Here is an 11,004-nt window from a genome sequence, read left to right as displayed (position 1 = left end):
TACAACTTTCCTTTACCAAACAAATATGATCACACGAAAACGATGGCACATATGAATTGGAAGCTTCATTGATAGATATGATGATTTTGTTGTCTAAGTATGTCGAGTGATTTAGACAGAACGGCACAGATTTTTAGAAAAATGAAACTATGATTGTACAAGACGAAATCAAGGCGACGAAAAAATGCAAGTAAAAGATGGCACATAAAAAAAATTATTATATGTCAGAAGTGGGATTTGAACCCACGCTCTCTCACGAGAACCAGAACTTGAGTCTGGCGCCTTAGACCACTCGGCCATCCTGACTTAGATGCCTAATCTACGAAATTATTTTATAAAACCAATTCAATTAGGCTTACTTTCTCTTTATTCCTAAGGCCATGTTTGGTAGGGAGGGACTCGAGAATTAGAAAAAAAAAAAAAAAAAAGCGGAGAAAAAATCACACCACCACTTCGAACCCAATTAACGACATCAGGAAAATTTATTTCACGTTTGGTATTGGATTTCTCATGCCATCTGTATATTTCCTGTTTCTTGAACTTTGTATGGCAAATGGATGACGTCTAATTTGCTATTTATTTTCTCTTTATTAAAGGGTATGTTAGATAAAAAAATTGTGTCAACTTTTTTCCTATTTATGGTTAAATCATTATATATTTGTATCTTATAAAAACTAATCACTAAACAAATATTCAAGGTTTAATTGTTGATAAAAAATACATCCGAAAAGTATGGTGGTGCCGATAATAGATTCAAACCCGGTTATTTGAAGGTGATGCAATAATAACAAGATGTTAGTCTTCCTAACTCGGGTTGAAAACATAACCTCGTATTAAATCGAGGATGAAGACATGGAAAAATCATTTCAACATCGTGTACGAAATGGTAGTCGGAAAAAACACGAATGAATAAACATAATAAAAAGCTAATTTCCATTTTATTGCTTAATACAACCAAACAAAGGAAATGATTCTCAGAAACATTTCTCTAGTGAATTCTCTATTCTACTAAACAGTAGAATCAATTCTCTTTTCTCAGTATAATTCTCTTTCTCTACATTTTCATTCTCCATAACAATTCTATTTCTCTGTACCAAACGTGCCCTTAGAGATTGATGTTTGAATTTAAATTCTGACGTTTAAATTTGAATACAAACTAGTATTTAGGTCATATAACTCATTTCATTTGAAAATTGTAATTAATAAAAAAGAAAAATACAAAAAAAGTTATATAAAGAACCAAAAATACAACTTTGAAATATAATAACGGACCAAACTTGTAACATATAAAATACTAATAATTTAACTTTAAAATAATAAAGGATGAAAACTATTAAATTAAAATTTCTTTAGCGGAAAAATATCCAACATTACAAATTAATAGGTATATAATTACATAAAGGTTTTGGTTATGTAAAGTATTATTTCTTTTTTAATCGTAATCTCTTTTTTTATTACTATAATTTACGACATATGTTCTTAGACATTGAATTTAAAAATAGATGTTTAAAATGTAATTGGTGGTGGTAAAAGGAAGAAGAAAAGTTTCATTTTCTCTAGTTTACACTACTATGTGGATGATTTGGAATGCAAAGAATGTCTTGGTTTTCAGAAATGAAATGTGAGCTTCTTTACTTGTGACGGATGATATTAGTATTAACATTTTTAATTGGATCAACTCGTTAAAAGATCAACCCAAGACAGATTTTAAGCCAACCCGAGTCAAACTTGAACTTAATATTAGGCTCGTTTATTAAACGAGCTCGAGCTCGAGCATATGTCACTAAGCTCGATTAGGCTCACAAGCCTAAACGAGGCTATATATAATATAATTTATTATTTTTATATGTTAAAATAGAAACATATTTGAAGAATTAGTGATTTGGGGTATTAATAAGCGAGTTTCTTAACAAGCTCGAACCAAGCTTAAACTTATTTAGGTTCGTTAGACAAAAAAACGAGTCGAGCTTGTATAATTCTTCACGAGATTGAGTCGAACTCGAGCTCGAGCAGTTATAACTTAAACTAGTCCGAGCCAAGCTTGGCAAGGCTAGGCCTCGGCTCACCCCTAATCATACCCACACTACCCCTTCCTTTCTTTCTTTACCAATCCACCACTGTTGTAGTCCACCACCCACTACCTAACTTAGAATCTATTAATCATCCTTCAACATCGGCAGTTATGCTTGCTAACAACTTCATTGATCAATTACCATATGCAGTTGACTCACTATAACTATCATCAAGTCTTCAAATCATAGTCCAAAATATCAAATCCAAAAAAAACTCGTGGCTGACGACAAGTCAAACCTAGAAAATCAAACAAAAATACTCAAACCTAGGTAATTAAATGCAAATCAAAACCATATTATCAAACCAAAATAAACAAACGAGATTCAAACACAAAAAAACATCAATCCTATAAAATCAAATGAAATATGTAAATTTGAAAAATCTTAGAGACCATCTATGAAATTCACACGTGATATCTCAATTACCCGATCTACTTATGACAATAAAAACGATTTTTAGGAAAAAAAAGTTGTCAAGGTTCATTACTTTCGTAAAACAGCTTTATATCAACACAACATACATTTTGCAAAATTTAGTTTTATATCAACACAACGAACATTTTCCAAAAATTTATCTTTAACGTATTTCTTACAATAAGCACATAATCACTTATATCCGGTACGTATCAAAAAATATTTCATGAAAATACTACATCTTATAAATGTTTTGCAAGCTTCTATAATTTTATGAAATACCCACATGCATATTAATATAGAGTGAAACAAGGTCTTTCATTTTACCACTCTTCTCTTTATATTCTCCCGATAGTGAATCTTCCAATTTTGCTAATGACCATATACAAAATCAGTAGGCACTATATAAGCATGTTCGAACAGGTGTTTAAAAAAACGGATAATTCTATTACTATCAAGATCTCACTTGTCAACTTTGTTTTGGAAATATAGTGTGCGGCTTACCATCAAGTGTTCGACCAACAAAACTTGTAGTCAATGTTAGTAAATATTTATGTCTCAATCTTGTCTTCCACTTCGGTTGGTTGTCTCAGCTTTGCCCACCTATAATAAATAAGATTACATAATATTTGAGAACAATACCAAAACTATCATAATAAATAAGATTATATAATAATATTTCTAACAACTATATTAATTAATGATATATATTGTTATACATTCATTTGAAATTTGAAACAAATTCAAAATCGAAAATATGAATAAATAATTGAAGGTAATAAACAGCATTTATACATGATGTTTGAACCCAAAATCATCCATCTTTCCAGCATTGAGACCAAAATCACCCATCTTTCCAGCATTTGAAAGATAGTCTTGGGAATTATTCTTATTTTTAAGACAAAGACACATGAGCCAAACATTAATGTTGAAATAAGATTTATTTATTACGTTAATCAACCAGCTAATAGGTTGCAAATCTAGGCAATTGTCATTTATGATGGAAACTTATTGTCCAAATGCAAAAACTTTATATGCATTATGTTGGAAGGTGGACAAACTTTGGGCAAAGTTTTAGTTTTAATTTGTAAGTAAATTTTTGAATAGAGATGTGATAACTTTGAGTATATAATTTCTGCACGGAGGACAGATTTTTAAAGCCTATCTAATAATGAAACAAATAAGATGGGTAAAAGGGTGATATGAGTAAAAAAATATTTAGCGGGTCTTTAAATGTTTATATATTTAAAATTAATCATTCCAAACAAATTAAATTCTTAGTATAACCTTTACAGATATTATTTAGATTACGTATTTACAAATTTATAAAAATTGTTGAAGAATAAACACAAGCCATATTGACTGATAGTATGGTACTATTAAAAATTACAGATTGTTACTCAATATCTATTCAGCCGATTTGCCACAATAAAAAATATTTATGCGACCACAGTGGGAGTCGAACCCACGACCTTTTGATCCGAAGTCAAACGCGCTAATCCACTGCGCTATGCGGTCGTATTGATGATAAGAGTTTTTTTATAGATTTATCATGTATAAATTTATAAAAATTGTTGAAGAATAAACATAAGCAATTTCGACTGGTAGTATGGTACCATTAAAAATTACAGATTGTGACTCAATATCTATTAAACAGATTTGCAACAATAACAAAATTTTAAGCGACCACAGTGGGAGTCGAACCCACGACCTTTTGATCCGAAGTCAAACGCGCTAATCCACTGCGCTATGCGGTCGTGCTGATGATAAAAGTTTCGTAAAGATGTAATTATCTAATACAAAAAGTTTTTGCTGAAAGTTAAATTCCAAAGCAAGTTCAGTACATATAATGTAGATAGGTATTTTATTTCGTACTAAAAGAATAAGGAAAGCAATATCAATCTATGTATTTGTAACTCAAACTAATCATGGATAATCATCAAATAGTCTTTAATCTATCGGTAAGGTTTGATTTTTTCCAATAAGAGATCATGAGTTCAACTTTCTCTAAAAGACATAGACAATATTTAGGAGTATGTTAGTTTGATGTTTAAAAAAATAAAGATAATCACTAAATAAACAATCAAGAGATAGATGTATCACGAAATACTTGTTCTTTTTTTAAATTGATCACAAAAATAACCATATATTTTATAAATTATTTTGTGCACTATCAAAACTATTTTCTTACCATTCTAGAAAAAAGAGTTTATCGTTTTATGAAATTGTAATTATTTTAATAACATTGCAAAATGATATAAAATATATTAGATTATTTATTTATTTTTTCAATTTTGACCACTTAACTGGTATCCATCAAGTCACCCTGTATCATTTATCCTTGGAGCTCACATGCCAAGTAGGTGTTGTGGCAGCCATATTGACTCATACATGGCATTATAGGATGTATAAGAGACATCTCCTAAAAAAAGCTAGGTTTTAATACTTCATTTTCTTATCTTCTTCTCTCACATCAACTCCAAAAAATATATGGTTTGTCTAGGTTGATCAAGTGGTTCGTCATCACATACTTGTCTGAAAAGAATAAGGAATCAACTCGTTAGGAGGTGTCATTATGGATTATCAAATCGATTTCCAGTCTCTTGGAATAACAAAAGCATGCAATAATATACTTTTGTTGCAGGTCTTTCCCATATGAGAAAGAGATTATAAATACTTTGAATGGTATGATAAACTTCCTAGTGTATGGTACAAGACAAGTTTAACAAGTTGAAGTCTCAAACCATTACGTCCCACGATCCTACTATTTAGAAATCTCAACTCCAATTTTTTGTTTTTCATTTGGGTTATGATTTCCTTATTTGTCCTTTTGATAATCCTTGTAGGGATGCTACTTTTGTTATTGTAGAAGGGTTAAGTAGTTAGGCCAATAGTTTGTGTAGGTCTTGGGGATTACACTATGGCATTGACTAGGAGATATATCGACGAACACACATTGGTTATTGGCAATAATGTGTTTAACTGAACTCTCTCATTTCTATCAAGGTTAATGTTCTTTGTTGGAGGATTGCATTAGATGAACTTCCAACAATAGTTAATCTAATGCACAAAGGTATGGATATACCTCTCATTGTTTGGCTTGTAATCTGATGGAGTGGTCAACGAATCATCTTTTAGTTGATTGTGACATGGTTAAATTAAAGATTTAGCACAACGTGGGTATTGGGTGTGGTTTGTAAGTTCATCTTTACTGTCTTTATTGATTGGAAGACGTGGCCCACGGCTTTAAGGTGCAATAAGAAAGTAAAAAACATTTTAGAAGCTATTTGCCTTGCTACTTGGTGGGTGATATGAGTGTATAGAAATAATTGATTGTTTGGTTGTGTTAAACAAAAAAGAAGAGTTGTTCCACAAGATCATAACTCTTTTTTTGGGGATTGTAAGAGGTACAAGAAAGTTAATCCGAACTGGAAGAGTTGGATGTAGAACTGAGAACCTGATTTTTCATTTCCTGATGTAATTGTTTTTCGTTGTCAAGTTACTTGCTAAACTTTTTAATAAAATATTTTAGTTGTTAGAAAAATACAGATTCGGTCAACAACATGTAATTTAACTCCATGCAATTAATTGTTTTATTTGATTATAACTTATAACAAAGACTTACACACACTTATTCTGAAGGTGCATTTGTTTGTAGTTATTTAATGTTTATAGACAATCTTCTTTGGTTTAACTCATCCACGTTCATTTGTGTTAGACATATTGTATAATATGTTTTATTGTATTATATTCTTGTGTATGGCCCAGTGTTGTATGGCTCATTCATAGCCAACCCATTGTACATTGTATATTTATTAGTGAAATGCAAATGAGTCCATTAACGCCTTGTTCCCGAGTTATACTTAAGGAGAGAAATGGAAGGATACGGAGGGAAAGTGAGGGGTGTCGAAGGAAAAAAATGTTCCCGAGATTCATTAATGGAAGGAAAGTGAGGGGAGGGAAAGGATTTTGGAGTCATATTTTCCTCCCAAATTGGGCGGATTTGGGAAGAAAGTGAGGGGAATGAAAATTTTAAGTTTTATTTTATTTTTCCTTCTAACTCGGGAACACAAAAACTTAAATTTTTCCTTTCATTTCCTCTCATTTCCTTCGAACTCAGGAACACGGAATAATGAATATTTTCCTTCACCTCCCTTTCTTTCTGTCAAAATTTTCCTTCCCTTTTCTTTAATGAATTTACTAAAAAAAACTCGGGAACAAGCCGTAAGGGAAAATATTCTCAATAGCATGGTATCAGGCTAAAAACCCTAGCAAGTCGTCCCCCCCCCCCCCTCTTGTCGTCTTCACCCTCTGTGACCAACAATTCTTCTTTCTCATCTTCTCAATCATGTCCTCTCCCAATGACAAAATATAAGGCTGCACAAACATAAAATCATACTGTACTTACCAAACCTAGCATTACATATGCAATTTAGTAGGTCTGCTTATTCAGGAACAATCAAGCCTTACTTTGCGGCTTTCAAACGCATTCTCATATACAACCGTGGCACACTCGATCATGGCCTACAGTTATATACATCTTTTTCTCGTCGTCTAATGCAGATTGGGTTGGATGTCCTTCCACCAAACGATCCTCCTCTGGTTACTGTGTTTTTCTCGGTGATAACCTTTTCTCTTGGTCCTCAAAGAGACAAGGTACTATTTCTCGATCCAGTGTCGAATCTGAATATCGTGGTGTTGTGAATGTTGTTGTCGAGACCTGTTGGCTTAGTAATCGATTACGTGAGCTTCTGTATCCACCGCTTTCTGCTACTCTAGTTTATTGTGATAATGTGAGTGTTGTATACTTGTCTACCAATCTGGTTCAACATCAACGCACCAAACACATTGAGATCGACATTCACTTTGTGTGCGACAAGGTCGTCATGGGACAGATTCGTGTTTTACATGTCCCGTCGTCATCTCAGTATGCCGACATCTTCACCAAAGGGCTACCCTCCTTATTTCTCGATTTCAGATCCAGTCTGATCGTTCTCTCACGATCTTCCGTTCTGATTGTCGGGGGGGGGGGGGGGGGTTGTATAGTATATTTTATTGTATTGTATTATTGTGTATGGCCGAGTGCTGTATTGCCCGTTACAAATGAGTCCAGCATGGAAAAATATTATCGGTAACAATTTGTATTGGTCAGCATGCTAACCAAGGTGACAGGTTTGACAAATAAAAATGAATAACTGAATTGGGCCGAATAAAATTTAGAATTAATTATGTTTGATTTTGTTTTTGGTTCAAAAATATTTCAAAATTTTGGATTTCCATTCAAAGTGATTTTTTAATATTTTTATGACTTTGTTATAAATAATTAACGAATCTAGATCAACTTTTATGTATTATTGTATAAAAAATAAAGATAAAAATGGTATTAATTAACGTATATATTTGATAAAAACCAACAACTTTGTTTGCAAAGTTATAACTAAACATTATAATTAGTGATCAAAGAATTTGATACATAAATGGATGGAAATAAACTTTGATTTTTTCAATTAAATCCATTAAAAACGTACCATAAATATTTTCTCAAGAGAATTGACGATACTGTATTAAATAATGTTTTACAAAATTTGACAAAAAAATATAAGAATATATTATGATTTTTTTTCCATATTTATATAAACAACTTCAACGACTATTATTGTAATAAATTTTTATATATAAATTTGTCAAAAATATCATGTTTGTATCGTTGAAAGTTTTTTTTTTAAGTTTTGTAATTTTTTTTTCAAATTGTTTATCATTAATAAAGTTGAAAAATTATAAATTAAAAAAAACTTAAAAAAAATAAAGATATATATGTTTTTTTAGGCTAGAAAATGTCTGAAGATGTTAGAAGACTCTGGTCCACATCTGCGCCAAGAAGAGGGCGCGCAGACATTTTTAGGTCTGCAGTCTTCAAAAAAACAAACAGTCTGCGAAGGCTAATGTCTGCACGTGGTCTGCGCGGCACAGACAGAAGAGGTCACGCAGATTTGCAGAGAAAACAAACACTACCTAAGTCATGGTATCAAGTTATATACTGTATATATGAGTAAAGCGACTAACTAATGATATTGGTTTTAATATAGTGTGGTAATATATGTTTTCAAACTAAATAAATGTGTGAATGAGACTAAATGATTATTTTATCCTTTTATAGATTAAATAAATGTCATAATATATATATATATATATATATATATATATATATATATATATATATATATATATATAGGGAAATTGTCAGAAAAGTTCTAATATTTTCAGGAAAGTTAAACTTTAGTCCAAAGATTTTGTTTTGAACATTAAAGTCCCGATTATTTTTAAAAACACGATAATATGTCATTTCCTGTTAAAAGAAAAAAAAAGACTTTTTTGTAAACTTGAGCCAAAATAAAATAATCGGGACTTTTTTGTTTAAAAAAAATCTTGGGACTAAAGTGTAATTTTCCTGAAAATATTAGGACTTTTCTGACAATTTCTCATATATATATATATATATATATATATATATATATATATATATATATATATATATATATATATATATATATATATATATATATATATATAGGGTTGAGATCGGTTGAGAACTCAAAGTTTCCCGAGAACCCGAGAACTAAAAGTGGAGCGTTGGATCGAAATTAATTCATTAAAGACATGATCGTCATTTTACCAATCTTATTTAATGTTTAATTTTTTTTGTTATTGGAAAGATTAATAAAAGTTCTAAAAATTAACATAAAAAATCAAATTTCATATTTTTTTTTTAAAAAAAATAATTTTCGTTTTTTCTCAATGGAGATTTTTTTAATTTTTTCAGAAAAAATGAATTTAAAAAAAATGATTTTTTTTTAAACTGCAATTTTTTCAAAAAAACTGCAATTTTCTTTTAAAAAACTTTTTTTTTTCAAAAAAATAGTAATTTTTCCAAAAAACAAAAAAAAAACTGCATTTTTTTTCAAAAAAAAATCTGCAATTTTTTTCAAAAAAACTGCAATTTCTTTAAATATATTTATTTTTAAAAAGTAAATTGCAGTTTTTATAAAAAACAATTGCAGTGATTCATATGTGAATTACATGTAAAAACTGCAGTATTTTTTATTAAAAAGTAAAAACTGCAAAAAAATTGCAGTATATTTAAAAAAAACTGCATTTTTTATTAAAAAGTAAATTTTTAAAAATCAGTATATTTAAAAGAAACTATAATATTTAAAAAAAAAACTCTAATTTTTTAGCAAAAAAATCAACGTTTTAGGTGCATATATGCATATGTTTTCAAATGCATATATGAATATTTTCTTATACAATCATATTCGTAAGTAAAAATCATAAAAAATCTTAATTTTATTAATCAATCTATAAACATAATACTACAAGTATTTTATTCAATACAAAATAAAATATAAAAAAAACTACAACGATTCACAATACTATCATTTCTTCATATCAAGATTTTCATATTTTTCTTCAATTTATCACTTTTCACCTCTTCAATATTTTCCACAAATTCTTTAAATTCTACAAGAAAATTAAAAAAATGATTAATGCAAGAACACTCACAAAAATGTACATGTATATATCATATAAGATTCACATGAGATTATATCATGTGATTATATAATGTGTATCTTTTAACTATCATGTGATTGTATCTTTTAAGATTCACATGAGATTATATCATGAGATTATATCATGTGATTATATAATGTGATATTCACATATGATTCATATGTGAATTACATGTGATTTACATGTGAATCACATGTAATTCATATGTGAATTATGAATTACATGTTATTTACATATGAATCACATGTAATTCATATGTTTTTCACTCGTGATTTACATGTGAATCATATGTAATTCATATGTGAATTACATGTTATTTACATGTTTATCACATTTAATTCATATGTGTTTCACTCATGATTTACATGTGAATCACATCTGATTCATATGTAAATTACATGTGATTTACATGTGAATCACATGTAATTCATATGTGAATTACATGTGAATCACATGTAATTCATATGTGTTTCACTCGTGATTTACTTGTGAATCACAAGTGATTCATATGTGAATTACATGTGAATCACATGTAATTCATATGTGAATTACATGTTATTTACATGTGAATCGCATTTAATTCATATGTGAATTACATGTTATTTACATGTGAATCGCATGTAATTCATGTGTTTCACTCGTGATTTACATGTGATTCATATGTGAATTACATGTAATTTACATGTAATTTACATGTAATTCCTATGTGATTCACTTGTGATTTACATGTGAATCACATATCATTCATATATGATTTACATGTGATTAATATGTGAATCACATATGATCTACATGTGAATCACATGTGAATCACATATAATTCACATGTAAATATATGAATCACATCCAAATTAATACAATGGATATTATATACGACAAAATAATTAAATTTGGATAATAATGTAACGAGTTGTTGCAAGATAACTAATTATTGAGATATATGTAAAAT

The 11,004-nt window shown here is 29.5% G+C and overlaps 3 non-coding genes across 3 annotated transcripts; all 3 read right to left on the bottom strand.

Moving 5' to 3' along the window:
* Nucleotides 1–222: 222 nt before the first annotated feature.
* On the bottom strand, nt 223–306 carry TRNAL-CAA (transfer RNA leucine (anticodon CAA)). Its single transcript has one exon. It is a non-coding gene; the product is annotated as a tRNA-Leu (tRNA).
* Nucleotides 307–3,930: 3,624 nt separating this feature from the next.
* On the bottom strand, nt 3,931–4,004 carry TRNAR-UCG (transfer RNA arginine (anticodon UCG)). Its single transcript has one exon. It is a non-coding gene; the product is annotated as a tRNA-Arg (tRNA).
* Nucleotides 4,005–4,169: 165 nt separating this feature from the next.
* On the bottom strand, nt 4,170–4,243 carry TRNAR-UCG (transfer RNA arginine (anticodon UCG)). Its single transcript has one exon. It is a non-coding gene; the product is annotated as a tRNA-Arg (tRNA).
* Between the last annotated feature and the right edge of the window lie 6,761 nt (nt 4,244–11,004).

Source organism: Lactuca virosa, chromosome 1 (assembly GCF_052849685.1).
Source record: "Lactuca virosa cultivar CGN04683 chromosome 1, Lactuca_virosa_CGN04683_v6, whole genome shotgun sequence".
NCBI lineage: Eukaryota > Viridiplantae > Streptophyta > Magnoliopsida > Asterales > Asteraceae > Lactuca > Lactuca virosa.
The sequence above is the reverse complement of the archived record's forward strand: the minus strand, read 5'-3'. Positions and strand labels throughout refer to the sequence as shown.